Genomic DNA, 22,212 nt, shown 5'->3' on the forward strand with positions numbered 1-22,212 from the left:
TTCACCAGAACTTCAATTTCCGACTCATAGGCTCTGGACCTTGCAGGGTATGCAAGTGTTGCAGAGTGGCAGCGAGTGGAGTGCTGTGATTTTGTGTGGAGTAGCTTTTTTGAAAGTCATGATATTGGTTCTTTCTCTTGCTCCTTCTAAGTGCAGTTGATTGCTCTTGTGCTTTTACACTCTGTGTCTCTTGGCCACTAACATTAAGTGTATGTGTCCCTACATGGCAGTACAGATGTCTGTTTGAACAGCACAAAGTGACTGTGGAGTGAGTCTTTGTGTCTGTGGCAGCCTAGACTGACTGATTTCAGAGTTGACAAAGAGTCCCCGTTGTTTCTCTTATTTCCCTTTAGACCATCATCTTTTGTTGCTGTCTCTGTACATTCATCAAGTGTAGTATTACACTCCTTTACAGCTTGCGGGTAACTGCAAATATGTGCTCAAGCTGAAATGTTTTCACCCAGAGTTGACAAATGTTTGTCTCAGTTTTTGCCACCTGCGGCAGATCTGGACCTGTGTGCCTCTGCTTGCATCTTTATATGCTTCATGCCACCTTTAAATTACACTCTGTGCTGTACAATGTAACCGAGGGGCAGCATTGACAGCATTTGCTGTGGAGGGGACTGGAGCAGGTTTTCTCCCAGCATGAGTGTAGAGTGAGTGGGGAACGGCAAATGTAAAACCAATAGCAGCTGGGAAGGGAGTGAATACAGAATGAGTGGGGAGGAACTGCTGCTATTCCACTGTGCTCACAAACCCTGGGATTATATGTGCTGCATTTAATGACATTTTATTGAGAATGTATTTACTTAAGCATTATGGCATCCTTACAAGTCAAATTTGGATTGGCTTTGGTGTCCCTTTAATAACAATCAGGTCTTAGTAATAGCATGCCCAACGTCCAAAAGCATTGGTTAACAAAGTGATTTTTTGGAGTTTTTCTGAGGTAAGTACTCATTTACTGCAGAAAATGTGTTAATCAAGTGTCATGGAAATGGTCCTGAGGGGTATGGTCTTTAAACCTTCAAGAGAAGTAAATTCTAATTATAGCACCCCCATGTGGCCGAGTGGCACCATTCATAAGATCCTTTGTGGTTCCAGTGTTAATAATTTACCATCTCAAGGGAAACTGGGCAAATATATGAACATTGAAAACAACAAACAACCTCTGCAAAGCAAATCGGGTTCGGCCTTGCAGCTTTAAAATGAGTTAGCGCAGTTAATAACTTGAGACTGATTTTCATGGAGTACCACAGAGAAATACGTGTCTTTTGGAGCCAGACTCTTTTGGTCCCTTCACAGATGCGTTGTGTAATTTACTGTCTCCGCACTAAACATTGTGACCAGAGGCTGTGTCGGCATGTGGCCCTCCTGCTATCATCACAGCAATTAGACAGGTAGACGAAATGAGCCTGTTGCAGAGGCCAGCCATGTAATTAAACCTGGAGCAAGAGGCCACTGGGCTCCTATGAAGTAAAACCCCACCCGCCCACACACTGATCGCCAGCACTGCTACAATGGCCCAAATGTTTGCTCTTCATCAACATAGTTTATGTGTACTGTCTATATGCAGTGATGGACTGGCCATCTGTCACTCTGAGAGTTTTCCTGGTAGGCCGCTTGATACTTGAGGCCGATGCAACGCAAGATATACATGATGTTAAAAAGCCCCAGCTCCACTTAAATAAAAATGAGAACGTGCTTTGTGGCTGACCAACCCACTATGGTTGGGTATTACATCTGTCAGCTTCTCTCTCTCACCCAATTACTTTTGGCCCCATCCTTTATCTTGGCCCTATCCCATAGTGACATTTGGTGGAATAGATTAATAGATTTATAGATAAATAGTTATATGGATAAAAAGTAAAATGGAGCAAGATGGATAAGCAGCAAGCTCAAAACCATAAAAGTGGTGCTGAAAAGCAAAGAGAGAAGAGGTTGAAGTCCCTTGAGGCTGATGCAGCCAAACGTTTTAAAATAACAAATTATTCATTTGGCGCCGTCAGCTGTCAGTCATCTCAGCTGAATGAGCCTGGAGGCAGCAGAGCAGAGAGAGCAGCCCACTGAGCCCAGTGATACCAGTTCAACTGTTTTGCAGCTGGATCGGTGAGATATGAGACAACAGGTACAAGATAAGCAAGCTTTGGATTTGGCTATTTAGCTATTTGGGTGTTTTTTGTTCAAATATGTTTGGCAACTGTTCATAAAGTTGATGCTCAGTTTTGGTTGTATATTTCTTAACCTTCTAGTGGTTCAGCATATAAATATGAAACTATTTGAATATGCTAACATCATATAATGAATATGTTAATATTATACTAACCTTATACTGTTATTCTAACTTCGTACTTTTATCCATTGCTATAATAAGAGACTACTTTATACCAATTTTTTTAATCCAGGTTGAGGATAGTGTATATGTGTCGGGCAGACTGAGCCAGAGGCAGGATGCCAGTGCCTTCCCAATTTTTGATTATTTTAAGAGGCTGAAGTCTGGCGACCGAGTTAAACTATTTAGTTTCCACCCCCAACAAAGGTGTGAAAAGTCTGTGGTGTAGAAGTTGCTGAATTGCTCATTTAATCAGGCAGAGTAGTATTTCTATTTTATTCTGTGACTTGCCTCCAGTGTTCTCCAGTGTTTTCACAAATGAATTTCTTCAAGTGTTATTTCTTTCCAGGTTCCAGAGATTCTTGCCACCTTGCTGCCATTGTGCTCCTTCTAGCCAGCCTCCTCCTTGGAGTAAAACATTCCCCTAGTTCTTTTACATCTGTTTTACTGAAGTTATTGTTATAAACATTGTTCAGTAATCTTGTTTACGGAAGTGTGGCGTGGGCTATGTGGGTGGTATCGCTGGGAGGGGGTTACTGGTGGGCCAATCTGTGTCAAAAAGTCCAGGGCCATTTTCTATTCAAAGTCCGTCCCTGTCGACACGCTGTGTGTGCCTGGTGTTTGCAGAAAGAAGCGCCGATATTGTGAACACGTAAGGAAAAAACCTTGAGTTTTGAACTGCTAGAGGCCAGCAGAATACACTTAACAGCAACATTGTATAAGAGAGAACTTTTACCTTTAATATCTGCAAGTAATCATAATCTGTAATATGAACAGCTGCCTCAGACAACAAACCAACAGCTCAAAACTACTAGATACTCCTTATACATATTATACATATACATATTATATATTTAAATATACAATTGTGATACTCTACAAGTGGAAAAGAAGTTTAACTTTTTAGGATTTACAGGCAGAATGTGACAGAAATAGTTTAGCAGAAGGTTAAAGGAGTAGCTCAGCATTTAAAAAAAAAAAATATCATCCTTTTTAGCTTTTTCTCTAAAAGAGAGATGAAAAGATCAATATAAACTTCATGAGCGTAGATACGGAGTTGGAGTTAAGCTATTCTCAGCTAGCCTATCTTAGCTTAGATTAGATCAGAGGCAGGGGGAAACAGATACCACGGCTCTGCTCCAGGTGAAAAAATATGCCTACCAATATCTCTGAAGCTGTCTCATTTGCACCATGCATATGGTTTGCTTAATGCATACATAACATTGCTAATTATGTAGCACATGTATTCAGAAGGATATGTGGAAATTGGTAGATAGATAAATTGTATGGTTATCAAAATAATTACCCTAACTTTAAACCATTTCAGTCACCAGCCTTTACCTATATTTTAGGTAATTTTGTTTTACTTTTTGGTTTCAGGGGTATTGATAACATGGTACCGCTTTACAATAAGACTATCCTTTCAAAGGTTTTATAAATGGGTTATAATTAGGTTATTAATTCAGTTGGAAGCACTTAATAAATCACTAATAAACACGTCACTTTCAAGTTAAACAACATTTCTAAAGCCTTAGTGTATGAATCCAGTAATTTCAAAGTGAGCTATGCAACCAATAAGAGGCTTAACAATGCAGATACATGTGGGTTCACTACTATGGCAAACAACAGGTGTTTATTTAATGTTTTATGACTTCATGTTAGTGATGAAAAGTCTCAGCAACCACATCAATGAATTTATTATAAACCTTTTATATATACATACGAGGACAGTTGGAAAGTAGAGCTACTTATGCTGATGGATATGTGTGCGTGCAGTATAGTGAAAATATCTAGAAAGTCAAAAATGTGTAGATACACAGAGTGTTTTATATGATTATGGTGTGAAGTACACATCATACATTTGAAAATGCAGGTGTCATGCACGGTCTCATACAGTGCTGTGCGGCAGGCATCATTTCTGTGATATTACAGCATGTTGTTCTCTCACAAACTAATAAATGTCGCCATTATGACATCCTCAGTGATGGGTCATGCTGTTTATAGACAGTAAGAGCACTAAAATGATAACTGGAGCTCTGATTTGTTTTTATCATATTTGGTCTGTGCTGAAAAAATGTGTGCTCTGCTGACATGGAAGTGGGTTGGTTTTGCAGTAAATAGAGAACTTTTGTGACATACAGCTCAGGCAAATTTTGCTAGTGCTCACTGGAAACTAACATGAGCGTGCACAGTGCAGTGCAGTACATGATCGTGCAGTCATTAATTCATCGGCCTTTCCCTGCTCAAATTGTAATAAGTTGCCTCCGGGTCTTGCAGAAACCTCATATGTCCAAAGAGTTAGGTTTTCTAGGATTCAGAAAGGCACTTCGTGGCCCAGCCATGATCTTTTTTAATGCATTATCTCCAGTGAAGCTCCGCAGGATTATAAAACATCTTCTTAAACAGCAGATGGTAGAATTAGAGTTAGAAGTTACTGTGTGTGTTGAGGATTTGAATGCCATTTTATTCATTTAAGAACCCAACCCAGAAACAAGGCTAATGCTAATAGTCCTCTTATGAAATAACTATCATTTAATCAGCAAGACTTTCATTTTTATGCCTCCACATTGGTGACAGCTGTGGCCGGAGGCATTGGGTATTTGGGTTGTCTGTCCATCCATACGTCCATAGCATCTGTCCCTCGGTCCGTCCATCTGTGGCGTCCCATTCTTGTGAGCACAATATGTCAGGACGCATTGAGGGAATTCCTTTGGCACAAACGTCACTTGGACTTAAGTATGAGCTGATGGGTGGTCAAAGGACAAAACACATTTTTGGCCATGACTAAATAATTCATATGGTAATTATGCCAATATTTCACACAAATGTCTAGTAGGCTGCTATTATGAAGTGATGACATTTTTTCATCCAGAATATCAAAGGTCATCTTCACTGTGACATCATAATTTGTGGCTTTTATGAAGGGGACATTTTGGCCATATTTCACATTTGGTGAGATACTTAATTGGTGACACTAATCTTGGGTTTCGGTAGACATGAAAACTGCAGTTTGACTGGTTGGTGGAGGCACACAACCACAAGGCAGTAATTCAATTTATTTTGAAATATTTTTTTCATGTCATATCCAAACTGCGTTTGATCTTTTTTCTTCTGATCCTCAGTGGCTATCCACTGTGCAAATGTTACAGTTATTTTCATGATAATTCCAGCGCACACATTTTTTATCTCTGGTATGTATATCCTTTGTGCACGGTCAAATGAGTAACACAGCAGTCGTTGTCATTCATCTTTTTTTTAACATCATACCTTCTCACTGCATAGCCAAGATCCACAATGGGACCTTGACTATGTGGGAACACAACTGCAGGGCCTACATCTAGTCTATCCCACTCTCTGTTGCATTACCACTTTTCTCTTTACGCATAGTGCAGAGTCACACGCACACACACACACACACACACACACACTGTCACGCTACCCACTGAGCTGTGACAGTTGCAGACATACTACATACACACAGCATGGCACACTGTGACACATGAAATCTTATTATATTACAATTACAACTCAGTAGATGCCCTTATCCAAGAATATTTCCTGAGGAATGCTTTTCTCCAGTCAGGCTCCATGTTGCCATGTCTTTCTTCTTGCTCGATGGAACTCACACTGGCATACAGTGTAACTAATTTTATTTGTGACGAAGTGAATATGATACCTGTGGTATACAATGCTATGTGTATATATAGCAATAGAATATTGATAACCTTATTTATGTACACAGATGTACACATGATGTCAAGCAGAATCTCTTAGATACATATGGAGCTTTTTAGTACACTTGCAGCTGGTCACTACACATGAGCATTAAAATCAGCAATAAATACCTTATAACTTTCTCTATACCTGCTCTAGTGAAGAAGAAAATCCCTGGTGATGCTTTGATAGGTTTCATTGCTCGCAGCCTGACAGCGTTTTAATTCCCCCTGCGGTTCCAGTATCATAGCAGCCCAATCTCCTCTCACCACACCATCAGCACCTTTCTCCCGGACCCAATTTAGCCAGTGATCCTAAATCTAGCAAGATAGAGACCCGGGAGATTCAGAACAGTGCTCTTCATGGAATAGCACCCTAGTACCTTAAAGGAATATGTAATTAGATGCTGCCAATCTTTCTCAATCGCTTGGGAGCGGCCTAGTGGGTCTCTTAATGGAGATGGTCTCTACACCCGTTCAAAGTAGAGCAGAACTCACTTTCAACCCATTGTGTTAAACATCAAAGTATCTTGTTAAAATGCACATTGTTATGAATGTCCCCCGTTGGATCTGATCTCATTTGCTAAATGATGCTTTGTAAAACTCGCACGTCTTGTAAAACAAATTCATAACATTCACAAGCAGAGTCAGGCTTTCTAGAATTAGGAAAGCAGGGTTATTTTGCTATTTTGAGGATGGAGGGCATTTCACCTTTCTTTAATCAACACTAATTTTGCAATATTTGTAAATTAATACCACACTGTCCAGTATGTGTTCTCCAAAATGGTAATGTATCAGTATGTCAGCTCAGTCATGCTTTCTCAACAGCTTTGATGGCGATTATGATAATCATAGTAGCTGATGGTGTGGTTACAAATGTGGTTTAAATCCTATAGTGCTTAAGCTATGATGAGACTGTAGCTTATGGGACTCCTGCCTCTACTAAATCTATTCCAGAAGTCATTTCGATGCTTAGTGCTTCCATTAAGGCTTTTTAGAGTATCTATGATATAGCAAATATGTTAAATATGAACTGCTATTTAGGATCTGCTCCTGCAAGATTAATCTGTAAAGTACTAGAGCTATTGGATATTCTGTTGCTGTAAAGACCTGGCAGACATTGGATGAAGTGTGTAGACACCTCCTGCTAATGCATGTGTCCTGTGGACACTGTATACTGTACAATTTGCTAAGGAATTAATACACTGCACTGGCCCTTTACTCAATGTTTTGTCTTTGTTATCCCTTAAGGCGAGGTTAAATGGCTGTAACTACCTATTGAGCAAAGGAGAATGCGGGTCTGGCTGCATGAATCATGTCTAAGTGTGTAAAGACGTGTGTGTGTGTGTTTTAGTGTGCGGCTCTGACTGTGGATTTACGTATGTGAGTGCGAATGAAAGCGCCTGGCAGTGCGATGATAGGACTCCGTCTGCCTCTTTCTCGTCTAAATCCTCGTATCTACACTGCTTCACGCAATTATAGCAGTGAATTTAACAACGTGTGTGTGTGTGTGTGTGTGTGTGTGTGTGTGAGCGTGTGCATGCATGGGTGTGGGTGTTCTGTACGCGCTGAAACCCGTCTGGAGTGGGAGCCACTGTCAGAGCTGGACAGCAGAAGGTGACGGCAGGAATATGAGGCTACTGGCATTATTAACCCCTCACTGGGTTGAGTGGAGCATGCAATTACAACCGATCATATTGCTGTCACATTGCCAGAGGGAGACAACTCTAACACACACACACACACACACACACACACACACACACACACACACACACACACACACACAAGAAGTATCAAATCCTTTTCTTAAAAGGATATTCAAACGATAATAATAAATAGTTTAGTGCCATTATTCCCATTAGGACAGTATAGTCATTGCTCAGAAATCTCATTTCAGGTTCACTCACTTTGATGTATGCAGGATACGTATCTGGGGAGACATGAGAGAACTTCTAGGTGCTGCTAAAACTGGTAGGTGAGCCACATAATCTCCTCTCTTACATGGAGACAAGGAAAAATACACCAATGTAAAAAATTCTCAACTACAGGTAAAAGTCCTCCACTCTAAACCTTGTTAATATTTTTTAACCATACCGTAGTTAGTAGCAAAACATACTTGAAAGTCATAGATAAAACTGTTAATTATACAGCAGCACAAGGACTGTAAATCCTACAGACATACATTACTGGATTATTATTACTAATGCATCACTACGTACTGTGTTGTAGGTTGTGGAGATGCTAATATCCTCCCTCTGTTTGCAGCAGCAGCGGCAGCCAGTTATTGTCTTATAAACACTCCACCCACACCAACTCTCTCCTGCTCGCATTCTATTTCAGGGTGTTAAGCTGCTGAGCACGGCCAAACCGGCTCACAGCAGTATATCTGATCAAATCGATACCTATTTCTCTCTTTCACACTTTTTCTATTCTTTCCCCTCGTTTCTGACTGCGGCTAGCCGTGATAGGATGATTGGAAGGCGATACATCCACCGGGTCTGTCTTGTCTGTGTGAGATAGATAGATTAGTGGGGCGAGAGAGTAAGATCAGTGAGAGGGCTTTGCCATGCTGCACCGCAATAAGGTGTTAGCAGATCCATCAGTGTAGCACGCTTAGAGGGAGCCGACCCAAGCTCGCCGGACTCGCTTGTGAGGTGGTGTAACTCCTCCATCTCACCTTCCCTTCACGTCCTCCATCTCACGGGGCCAATAATGGGAACATATTGAGATGTCTTGTAACACCCTCAAACAATCAGCAATATGTCACTGTCATTTTTCAATGTTTGCCTCCACTAGTTTTGCAGATGCTCATGTTTCTCACAAGTGCCTTTCTGTTCTCTCCTATCTGTATCCATTTCCGTTTCCTCTGCCGCACTTGAAGCAAAATTTATTTGCATCCTCCGTGAGAGCTTAATCTTTTTTTTTGTTCTGTTCATTGAGCCTTTCCTCACTCTACACGATGATTGTATCTTCCCCTCTCGGTGTAGAGGAAGGTTTATTATTATCTGGTTGCAGAGTGTGAGGTATACAGAATGTTTTTTTGTGAGCAGAGGGGTGTCAGTCTGCTGCCTCGCTGTTCACATTTCTTTGTTTTCCCTCTTTCTCTACCATCTTGCGGCGCACTTTCTTCGGCTGTGTTTTGATGCCTTTGTGCTGGCTCAGGTCCTGTTAGTTTAGGGAAAATGTGAAGAGCCACAGTATTTCATTAGTGAAGCCGGTCCCATTGCAATAGTCTGAACACGCACACACACACACACACACATTCACAACCTCAACTCCAGCCATTTACTCATGACTCAGCCAGCAGGCCAACACAGTGTGAGCGTACGTGGGGATGTGTGCTGCATTTGTTTTTGCTCTTTTATCAACATCTAAAGACTCTCCTCGTATTCTGTCTTCACACGCGTCCCTCTGTGTATAGCTGTCCATTCCTATCACTCTTACCCACATCAGTCCCCACATAGATCTCATCCTATGCTGTGCACTAGCTTAAAAGCTGTATTCCCTTTCTGAAGCTTGCTTATATTAGAGGTTTATTTTCCTTTTTTTTTTTTTTTTGTCTTACCTGGCATGTAATTTTTATGTGTTTTGTATTTTCATTTTGCAAACCTGCTGCTATGGTTACGAGCTGGTTCTCTTTGAAAATCCTATTTCTTTGTGTCTGGTTTTGAAACTCTCTTGTGAGCCTGCAAACACGCGACACACACGACATGTGTCATCAAATGTCTTCTTTTCTACGTGAAGGTTGAGTGAACAAATGTCTGATTGAAGAACAATGAGGTATCTATGTTCTTGTAGGCGCATGCACCCCGTTAAGCGCCCCCCTACACACCCATTAATTAGATCAGTGCTTCCTAACCAGGGCAACCTCAGGGAGTAGGTGACTTGGGGACACATGGAGCTCAACTAACTAACCAACTAACTAATATAATATATATAATATATGTATATATTTACAATTCATTAGTTTGAAAAAGATATTGTAACTACAGTATAGACACTTTAACACAGTGTAGTTAGTATGTGAACATCTAATTTATAATCTATTCATAAGAACATAGTTGGAACTGAGAAGGCTAGGGAATTACTGCATTTAATTGCTGACTAGATTGTCATTGTCCGGATAACCATGTTAATGTCATATTCTCTCCTGGTCCTCCAGCTCCGTCACAAAACCTCTCCATCCTCCCCACGTGTTCACTTACTTTACATTTTTTATTTTGCCGAGTGACTCAGTGCTGGCTTTGTGGATTCAATCATCACGTATTTATGAGAAGCCAATGCAGTCCAATTCTGGAGGCGTGGTGCTGAAAGAGATTATTTTTTCTATCCCACTCATCCTTTCTACGGTTTTTATCTTTGTTGGCACTCTCCCTCCCTGTCTCACTTCCCTCTGACTTATATCCCTCTATGGTTCCTCTAAGTGAACTAATGACATGACTGAAGCATGAACCCAATCAAGACTGAGCTCTGCACTGCAAGAAGTGTATTTCTAAGTAAATGACATGGCCTTATATTTAGATCTAAAATGTAGTTTGACTAGTTTTAGTATGGGTTGGATTTTCTATTGCTGACTGTGCTGTTTACTTAATACAAAGTAAATGTCTCTTGCTGTGTTTGTATTTGGGGTGATGTTTAGCTAGATACAAGGGACATGTCTGTTACAAATTCTCAGTATGCCTCAACACTTTAACCTCAATAAAGCCGCAATATTTAATTTCAAGGTTTAGATTTTTGTTGGCATGAGGTAATTTGGTTTTAACTTCTCACATTCCATTGATAAAAACGGTGATGCATTGTTTACATCCCATTCAATACAAGACAGACTTATAGTCAATGAATAAGCAAGACCCAATACCCTTCACTGATAAAGATAATCTCTGACAGAATAGCACATATCATACACCGTCAGCAATGATGATGGGTGTTATCTGCAATCAGTCTAATAGGCACTTTATGAAAAAGTACAAACTTTAAAGTAAGTTTATCATTATTGGTTAAAAGTGTCATCAAAGATGACATTTTCACAATGTCCATTGTTAATAAACAAGACTAAAAGTCTACAGTGATGCAAGAAGACCTGTGAGGCTGTAGGTACAGCGGAGTCACCATGTTAGTATTCTAACATGCCTGCTATCATTTGTACAATGAAAAGTGATAGGAATGTCATTATTTTTGGCAGGTGTTTGGTCAGCTAAAATATTGGAAAAAAATTGAAATTTTGATCTTATGCTGGTGTTGGATGAAAAGCCACAGTATCACCAAAGTAAGTGAAATTAATTTTCTTTGGATCCTGAATTGAGCCTGAATGCCAAATTTTGTCCGAATCCATTCAGTAGATGATGAGATATTTCATTATATGAATGAGATTGTAGGCCTGCTAGTGGTGCAAGGGGAGGAGGTAGTCAGAGGAAAACTGAATTCATTGGTATTTGTCCTCTGCAAGCTATGAATGTGTGCACCAAATGTAGTCCTATTCCATACAGGGGCTGTTGAGATAGTCCAATGGATAAGAGGAAATTTTGACATGTATGTGGCGCTAAAGGAAAAATCAGATGCGCACCAAAGTCTTAGAGATTCATCCTCTGTCCCAAAGTTAATGGCAATTTATCTAATAGTTTCTGAAACCAAAAAGGTCAACCTTATGGTGGTGCGAGAGGAAAAACCATGGGATCACCAAAGTCATTAGGATTTATCACCTTGGGAACATAACTATATGCACACAAATTCATTGAAATTCAATAGTTAATGAGATATTTCACTCTGAACCAAAGTGGCGCGTCTACAGATCATCATTGCCTAGCCAAGAGGCACACCACCAGTTGGCATAGTGGCTCAGTGGGTGGAACACATGCCTCCCTAGTGACAACTGTGGGTGCAAAACCTCTTTGCAAAAGGCTTCATACTTGTATGCAATTGTGAACCTTAACCTTTAAACAAAAACAGAAGCAATCTTGGTTTGAGACTTCCGATAGTTTACTAATTTTAAGACATCTTACCTTATATTTTGAGACATATATTGAGAAAAAAAAATACTTACTGCACTGGCAGCTAAATTAGCTTGTTTTGAGCACAAGCAGGCTTATATCTTGACAGTTTTCCTTAAATTTGACTGGGCATTTTTACAGTGTGATAGGCTGATCAAACATTCCCTTTGCTTGATCAGAACTTTTAATTGACATCCCCTCACATGCTGAGTTTAAAAGAAGCCCACATTAAATGGATTTGTTGCTTTCATTTGCAGGAATAGATTTGTGCTCTGTTTCCCAGGTCATAATGAATCATAAATGTCAGTTATGGTTATGATTAAAATTGTTGCGATGGATCCTTTTTGTCTGTTGTCACTAAGAGACACCCATTTTTGGTTCTTCTTGGCATGCTTGGGTGCTGGAGGTCCAATTCATCAGGGAAATGGGCCCCCTCAGAGCAGAAAATTTAATGAGATACATAGCCTGTATACATATTGCCAGTAACTTTTAAAGATCCGTGTCTGTCAAGAAACATATAGTAATAACACTTTGGCAATAAAGGACAACCATGTGTGAACCATATATAATTGGTAAGGACTGGTGTTGGCGTGGTGTCCATGAGCCCGAATGTGCTCTTCGCATTAGTAGCTGTTATCCTAAGCCTATCAGTAGGAATTAGTTCCAACATTGGATTCATTAAAAACAAAACTGTAAACCTTTAGAATTAAACAGTGTTCAATGAAACCATAATCCTTTTTATTAAAGGCTGGAGTGTAAAAAACACAGGCTTTAGCTAATCAAGGCATACAGCAGTTTAACCATTAGCTCAACTATTTTGTGTCTGTGTGAGTGTGTATTTGTGTGTGTGTGTGTGTGTGTGTGTGCGCATTCACTAGTCAAGTACATGATCACAAAATATGCACAAGTATGTGTGTGTCTTTCAAGGAGAAGTAGGCCCTTTGCATCATTGGCTAATAGTGGGATTAATCTGCCTAATGAAAGGAACTGGGGAAAAACAAGTCTTAAAATCTCTTCCTGAGCTGTAAAAAGCAAATACCTCAGCACTTACCTCTTAAAACAGAGAGCACGGGCGGTGTGGGGGGCAGAAAAAGACAAGAGAGGAGTGATTTTCAAGATGATTTTTACCAAGACTTTTTCATTCTTTTTTCATCAGTCTCAGGTTCCTCCTTTAGTCACCTTGGAACTTTCTTCAAACCCTTCTTTTTATTATCATCTGACTCATGGGTTTGAGTTTGTACTTCCATCATTGTATTATATTTGGATTCTGTCCCCTAGTTTCTACTGGATTTTCTTGTGTCTTTTAGTTTCCAATCAATTCCTCATTATATCTTTACATTGTTTTTCCAGCACACCATCGTATTATTTTACTTTTTTCCCAATATATTACTACCACCTTTTCACTGTAGTCTCTTTTCTACATGAAAGTCACAATTTCTTTTTTTTTTTACTATTCATTCTTGCCAGTAAAATCCAGGATCAGCCCAGGCCAGCGAGTAATGAATTATGGCTGTAATATCTTCCTCTGGCTGACAGCCAAATCTCATCTCTATACACTTTTTAAAGGTGCGTGTGTGTGTGTTTATCCGTGTGCTTGTCTGCCTCGGGTTGACTGTGTGTGTGTGTGTGTGTGCGCGTTTGCTGTTTAAGTGGTATGATCTGTCATCACTATCCCTGTCTCCTCCCTGGCAGGATGTTCCATCATATGCATGTGCATTTCAATAGAAAACGCATCGTCGTGTTCCGGTTCCATTTGCACAGCCATGATTATAACCCTTCTCAAATTGCAACGTCATCCATCTCAGAGGGTGAAGGCGGATATCTTTAAACCGCTCCCACATTTAAGTGAAAGTGACAGATGACAATGTGTTAAATATGGTTCTCACACCTGACTGGGTTCATCTTGTAATCACAGGCAATAAAATTGCCTTAGATTAGAATCGAGGACCAAATTCATAATTGTCAGCGCCTCAACCAATCTAAGTGTCCACTCTGTGACGAGGCCCTGACTCTTTTAGCTGACTTTAATTCTTTACAACCATCATAAACCCAGACACTCCGCAAGCAAATCATCTTGGCAACCAGGCAAGCTCTCATACAGTGTGAAATATGTGCTGGGCTGCTGCTTTTTTTGGCAGATGTCTAAAATAACTAAGCCTAATTGGAGGGAAAAGGCCAATTCCACGGTGGGTACTTAAGTCATTCGGCGCTGGACCTGATGACATGCATAGTATTTGTCCAGAGAGGACTATAATGCGCCCTGCTTTCATCTGTCACACTGCATCACTTCATTTACTTACTCAAACAGGAGGTGTGAGCTGTGGTATGTATTTATGCATGTTTTCATGTGGGAGTGCATGCGTGAAAGTATGTATATGTGTGTGCGTGCGCACGTGTTTGTGTAGGAAACGCAATCAACTGGATCTTACTCGTGTGAGCTAATGGGGGAACACAACGGATTCATTATGTTTTCGCTCATAGATATTCTAAACGGGGCTTTAAACATGAATAAACACAGACAACAGTGTCATTTATCCTGTCAATTATGTGCTAGACACATGTCTCTACTGGGTTAATGATTGTGACTGAGTTCCATTCATGTGTACATCCAACACGTAGACACTGTCCACAGGGTTTTGCTACTGTAATTTGTGTTTTGTTTAGTGAAAATTATACCTTTCACTTTGATATTGTCACCACATGGGTTTTTTCCATGCGTGCGCACTGTCTGACTCCCATGTTTTGTTTATTTGCATTTGCATTAAAGGACAGATTTTTACCTCCTCTCCTCCTTTTCGTTAGGAGTCTGGCGCTGCAACCAAGGGCATGCGCAGCAGTCATTGTACTGCAACAATGATAAGGAGAAGCAGTGTGGGAAGAACACAGCGTCTGATTTGGCTGTAGTGCTGCCTTCTGTCTGATCTTCAGCTAAAAAGGCCCTAACTCCTACAACAGGCTTATAACCCCTCACTAATCCCCCCTTCTGACTCATTTCACTGCAGTTTGAAGCTCTCTCTTTAAATCTCTTGTTCGCCTGCTGCCGTGCACTTGCGCGCGCACACACACACACACACACACACGCATACATGCCGGAGTCTCTGAATAACAAAACCCTTCAGTTGAAATGGAAATGTCTCGCTGGACTGGTAAATTGATGTGAGAAATATCTTTAGCCAAATGTTCGCACACAGGCACAAGCAGACACAACTAGACACTGCAAATCCATTTTGTGATTTTGAGTTTAATTATAAGTGTGTTGATGCCAGCCACCCGTGACCTCCATTACTGATAGTTTTCTATTTTTTTCAGCTTGTGCTAAATGTTGTCCTGTTTCTGAGCATAATGCTTTTCATGATGAGAGGAAGACAGAGACCCTCCATGGATATCCACTATATGCACGAGCGCACACACAAACGCATGGGCACACCCATACACGCACCCAACAGCACTGAAATAGTCCTATAGGAAAGTGTCACATTTTCTTTTCCTCGTCTTTAGTCTATTCAGTCTAAAATCTGTCAGCCTTTCTTTATGCAGACCAAATTGAAAATAGTGAGTTTTGTGAGTGAGAGGCTGTCAAGGGCTTTGAGCGGACAGAAAGTAACCCCCGCCCCTTGACAGTAGGCCTTTGTGTCATTATTAAAGATTAATGTTTTTACAGGCACCGGAGGAATTAGCATTAGTGACGGTTTTAGTGTCAAACGCTTGTTTCAGAGCTGTCACTCGCGCCCGCCTCCCTAAAATGAGACGACTTAATATCATGGCACTAATAATACCACCTCATCACAGTGCCAAAATAGCAGATCACAGTCACGGGTTTAGTGGTAGGGGCAGAAATTTAGAAAAAAAGACACAATTCTGTCACACTGCACCCTTATGATATTCATAGCAGGCTAAGGCTACTTCTATTTATGTCTGTTTCATGTTTGATTAGCACAATTGTCCCTTGATTACCATGTTGGCCCGAATATAAATGGATTCTCTTTTTGCCTCATCATTTTTGGGATAAAGATAAGAAGTATCAGTGGCTAACCAGACGATTCTGCTATTTTGTTATTTTGACAGCTTTAAGCGAAAAACCTAAATTTTTATGCCAACTAAAAAGAATGACAATCCCATTTCAGGGTTGCTTTTATTATAGTATATAGTCTTTAAGCTTTTTAGGTTTGTCTATATGAGGTTCCCGCACAGAATATAATGCAGAATATCCCTCCACAGTTACGCCTTCTGCCGATGATGTATTGTCCTAGCTTCAGTTTGGCGCTGTAGCCGCGCTCTTCATCTTCATTGCCCTATGGAATTGCATTGACCAGTCACATGTGAATAGGATGAGAATATGGTTATGGAGAGATGGTTATTTACCATGCGGAACATATCACCGTCTCCTTATTCAGACCCATTAGGCTCCATATTCAAACAATATTTCAGCCCCTCTTTAAGGCCAGACTATCAGGGGAATTTTTTATATGATCCAATTACCTTTGTTCATGAGACAGGAGTTAAATGTCACTGATTCTCACTGACATTCGTGTGCTCTCAGCCTCATGACACACATGCTTGAGTCCAGATACTTATAGCCTATACATATCTCCTGTGCTGTGCATGAGATGAGTGTATAATAGCTCAGTGACGAGGGCGGTCTTATCACCAGGATGTATGGACCATTTAGGCCCCCATTACATGAATGAATCTACTGTGGATTCAGTGAGCAAAGCAGTCATTGTAATCTTTAGACTGGAATGCTGTGTTTGAGATCTATTTTTGATAATATTGAGTGAAATGGCTCCTTAATAGGAAAAGGGTCAACTGTAAATTACAGTTTTAGCAGCATCAGAGGATTAACATCCAACCTTGCAGCTATTTATTCATTTTAACTTACTCACCTTGTTGTTATTTGTCGAATTGAATCTGTGCAGCTTCATTAACTGGAGAAGTTTCTTGTAAAAAAAAAAAAAGCTCTACACTGACACCATCTAACCAGTGCTAAATAGCAGACAAAAGTAACAACAAATTAGGGAACATACTAGAGCATCCAGCATCCAGCAACTGAAAGATGCAGACATTTTAATTGGTGGTGACTAAAATTAAACTAAAAGGACAATGAATATTAGGTAACCAGAACACAACTCCAAATAATTGTTAATGTTGCTCTGTGTTTGTTAGATGTGTACTCAGGCAATGGATTACTAACATGTATGTTAGTAGTTGTCTATGTCTCATCATGTTTTGATGCTTATCTGCCCCCAGGTGGCCAAAAATTGACAACTGCAGCTTTAACTGTGGAATACTGAACGTAATAATGTCCTCCGTGATATTCGTCATACTACTCTGTATTGGCCAATTGTGGAAGACAAAAACTGTCCCCAATTTGCCATGTTATCCAAATTTGCTATGAAGTATTTAAGAGAGTTGTAACTCTGTGTTAGAGCCTTTTACCCTGAGAAGAATAGCTCAGGCCCAAGGAGAGCTTTCTCTCTTTATTCAGGACAATAAAGTACTCTTATCAAACACAGATTCACCTCAAACTGTTCTGTCAAAACTCTACTGGGGTGCGTTCTGTCTAATTTCTACCCCTGTTTATTGTTAATTGTTAACTAATGAATTGCTCTCGGTTTCTTTTTAAACGTACATATTTAATGTACAGTAAGACAGCTCCTGTGTTTGCAAGGGAAAGACATTACATAAACAGCAGTGAATTGAAATGAGGAGGCTAAAGGTAATGTATTATGTTCAAATCCTTTTGAATCTTTGCAAAATACTGCACGGTTTTATTACACCATACACAGATCAGCAGGCTCTCAGATAAGCAGATGCCTATACTGTTAGATGCATTGTAGTGCATTGCTCTGACACTCATTTTCTTTGCATATGCATCTTGCTACACCACTGGAGCTCCCATGTTTGTTTATCTTTAAAGCTGGGACAGTTAGCTCTATGCTAATGAGAAACTGGGTGGTATTGTGCTGGTTAGTATGCAAACTGATTGAGGTGCTTCCAACCAATGTCAGTCGATGTCAGTTAACAGCTTGTCCTGATTGAATAAACAAAGTAAACGAGAGGATGGAGGGATAAGAGAGATGAGAGGGTACATGTTTGATTAGCTTCTGAAGTGGGGGTTGTGCCTTTAATCCCCCCTCTAACTAATCCCTCTCCTCTTGGAGGGTCCTCACTGCCTGGGGGCGAAAAGTGTTCTCTTATCATCACAAGGCCAACGCTAGTGGTGTGGCTGTAGGTGTAGTGACATCGATTGGTCAGTCTGTCTCTCAGTTCATTACTTTGGTTGAGACTGAAACTGTTTAAAACCTACTGACTTTGGTGATTGCCTAACTTTTTATTGAGCACCACCCATAAGGTTGACATTTTTTATTGATATACCTTGACAGTCCTTGGATGGATTGCCATGAAATTTGGCACAGATTCCTAAACTGCCCAGCAGATTAATCCGTACGGGTTTTCCTGTATAGTTATCAGCAGGGCGTTGTTTTAACTTATATCTCAAAATTGACTCCACGGACCGACACACAGTTTGGTTGATATTGTGAGCATGGTAAACATTAAATCTGCTAAACATTAGCATTGTAATTGTGAGCGTGTTGGCATGCCAACATTAGCATTTAGCATTTCAAAGCGCCACTGTGTCTGGGTATAGCCTCACAGACATGCTAATGTGGCTGTAGACTCCTCGTCTTGATGATAGAACATACAAAACGGCACACTATGAATTTACACCATGAACGTTTTTGACACTAGAAGGGTATTCATGTGTATAAAAGTGATTTAAGGTCACTTTCAGACATTAGCTCTCCAGTACATCTCCCACTCTCATGCCTTGGAATTATGATTATTGCCTATCAAAAACTTTTCAAGCTGCAATTATAGAACAAGGTCAGTCAAAGTAGTGGATGATGAACCCACACTTGAGCCTATACCATGTAACAAATGGGAAAAAAGAAGGAAAGAATAAACTGGCAGCTGAAGCTAATTGTAATTCCCCAAGCACCATTGGAACTTGAAACCTAAGCTTGTAGCTTTATCCCGAATACTGAGTTTCAGCTGCCTGTACCCATTATAGGCTAACATACCAGAGCATATCTTGTGCTGTGCAATTCAATTTAGCCAAATGAATATCAGGCTCCAGATAGCATACTCCAGTAGCTATAGCAAACCTCCATGCAGACAGCAGCTGTCATAAAGGACGAGGCGCTGCATAATGTATACCAAATGCTCTGCCGGTGCTATCAATGTGTGATCAATATGCAATAAAAACTCATTAAAGCATTCTATGTTCTGTCATGGAAATTAATTCCGGAAGACAAATCTGCGATGTGTCACCCTGGATATGATTTCAGTCCATCCATGCAGAAACAAGTTATTTAAAGCCAGAAATTGGATATGGAGGGGGAAAAGGGAGCGTGAGGAGAGAGGGATACAAAAACAGAGATGGAGAGCGAAAGGGGGAGGATGAAACCAACCCATCTGGAAGAGAGGAGACAGAAAGAGTCTATGACAGCCCAGTATAATGAGATTTGGTAGTCTGTGTGGCTTTCTATTCACCTGAAAGGGAATTAACATAAAAAACACACGCTATTCTCTATTCTGCTCACAGCTTTTCAAACCATCATTGCTCCATATCCATTCCTCCCACTCTCAGTGATTTCAGCATCTGGTGGATCAATCATTTGACTTTTTATTGCAAATGTAGGCTTTCTACCTGGTTTAAAGCAGTGAGACAAAAATGTGACTGAAATGTGTGATCTAACCATATACTCCATTGCAAACATACCCCATACCCCACATACCCCAGCAGGATGTCATTGGATGTTTGTTTTTTTTTTGCCACAGATGCTATTTTGGTTTAATCTTGCTTTGTAAGGCCTTCATGTTGGGATACTGCTGTGAGCTATGGGAGGAAACAAATGCAGAGTGAGTTTTAGTGCGGGATAATCTATGTCTGCATCCCCCTTTGTTGGTTAAGGACACGAAAACACAGACATTACATTAACAGCTCAGTCTTTATGATAAAATGTAGCTGCTGGAGAATGCAGTTTTTTTCCTCTCTGAAAGGACTGATATTTTAATGGCTTAATCGGTGTTCAGCTTTTGACGGCCAATACTGGTTTTATTTTAAGGAGGATGGGGAAAAAAAACATGTATGCGTGTTGCACACACAAACATACACCAGCCTACATTTGCACCTTTCCTCCCACTTGCTTTGATGATCCAGTCCCACATATTAGTCTGATACGCATCAATATGAAAATCCAACCATTTATTGATTTCCTTGGTTTCTCTCTGCACATTTGCCTGTATGCCCACGGGTAAGACTGAGCTGTAAGAGACACTGACAGTCTGCGTTTTTCAAAGAGGAATGAAGGAATGTACGTATTGATCCAGCCCTCCTCTGGCTTTTATCTGAACAGGGCCTAATTCCTCTACAGGACTCCCAGACTTTGAAGATGAGGCAAAGGCACACGCTTGCTAACTTGCCAAAGTTTCGCAGAAGCGCAACTGATGTGTTTACAGGGGGTCTTGTGTGTTTTGGACTACGTGTTCATGTGATACATGCATTACATGCAATTTTCTTTCATTTTCACATTTTATTAACTGCTGCACTGAAACAGCATATTGATTCATAGCACAGTCATCTAGTAACCAGCTTTTGAGAGCAATAGCTCATGCTGGCTCTACTGACGTGTGATCAATGATGTGGGTTACTCACATGAATTACTGACTCAAAAATCAATTTAATTAACTCATAATCATTATTTCTGACGGGTGAACCACCATCAGGTTTACCTGATTGTGTTGCAGTTGAGCCTTTTGTTAGTGTTGTCAGTAAGCAAACTATTGATGTCTGGTAGTCTCTGTGGTCTAGTATAAAATGTGAGTGGTTGTTTTTAAATGCTTGCGACTTCTGTCTTTTTTTGTTCACAGTATCATGCTTTGGCTGTTGTTGGAATGCACGAGGACTTGTTAAGTTGTAAAGCAGAGGCTGTATGTGTGAGTGTGCATGTACACACTTTTGTGCGCATGCTATGACTGCAGTATTTTGTTCTGAGTCAGATCCGGTGAAAAGCTCGGCTAATTTTTCCATTTATCCCTGACTCTGCGTTTACAAATCGGCCCTGTCACATCCTATTCATCAGTTCCCGGCCTTTCATTTATTCAACATCCCTCCTTTTTCTTTTATCACATTCTCTCCATTTTTCATATTCTCCTTGAACCAATTGGCCCATTTGCACCCAGTTCCAAAGCATCGTGCCAAAAGAATATTTAGGCCAAGTATGTGGAGGGTGTTCTGTGAAATCCAAGCTTCCTGTTAACTTTTTTTTTTTTTTTTCTTTCTTTCTTCTTTTCTTCTCTCCCCATGTAACCTTGCTCCTGTTCATTTTTAAAGTCAAGTAGTTAATTTGCTATTTGCGTAACACTTTGGAATATTTAATCTCTATTTGCTTACATTAGGCGAGTCTACAGGAATTACAAGCCTCGGGAACATTTGTAGTTTAGAAATGCGTGACAACACACACCGGGTCTTCACTATGTTAAATCACAGATGAATATTTATAATTCCCTCCATCTGTTCGATGAATAATCATCATTCGCATAATTTGCTCTGACAGTGGACCTGGCAGCCAATCACAGCCCACTTTGACTTGAGCCCACAGTCAAAAACATTTTTAAACAGATGAGCAGACCAAAGCTACTCAAAGTACTGCTGCACACATTTCACCCTGGTTCCCACCTGCCATCCTGAAGTCAAATATGGTGTTGTTATTCCTACCCAGCTTTGTGGCTGTGCATTCTTGATTTTCAATATCATTCAATTGAGAGTGTTCACAGTCGTCTGCAAATACATTGAAACAGTATGAATCATAGCTTGTCTGTCTTTTCTGTCCCATCCGTCCTCCATTAGTCTGGGTTAGGACAGGGCTCAGTGGATTGATGAATGGGGAAGTGGCTGGCAGGGCATCTCCTTTACTACACTTTCCAGCTATATCAAGGAAGCCTTGCCAAACTGCCTTTCAACCGGTTCAATGGTTTATTGCTGCTTAACACTGAATGTGTGCATATATGTGTATATGTGCTCATGTGAAAATGCGCACGCATAAAAAATCTGTGATGTTTTCAGTGCATTTTTGTGGCCGAGGCTCATTGCCTCTGCTTTGCTGTCTATGACTGG

This window comes from Pempheris klunzingeri, chromosome 16 (genome assembly GCF_042242105.1).
Source record: "Pempheris klunzingeri isolate RE-2024b chromosome 16, fPemKlu1.hap1, whole genome shotgun sequence".
Lineage (NCBI taxonomy): Eukaryota > Metazoa > Chordata > Actinopteri > Acropomatiformes > Pempheridae > Pempheris > Pempheris klunzingeri.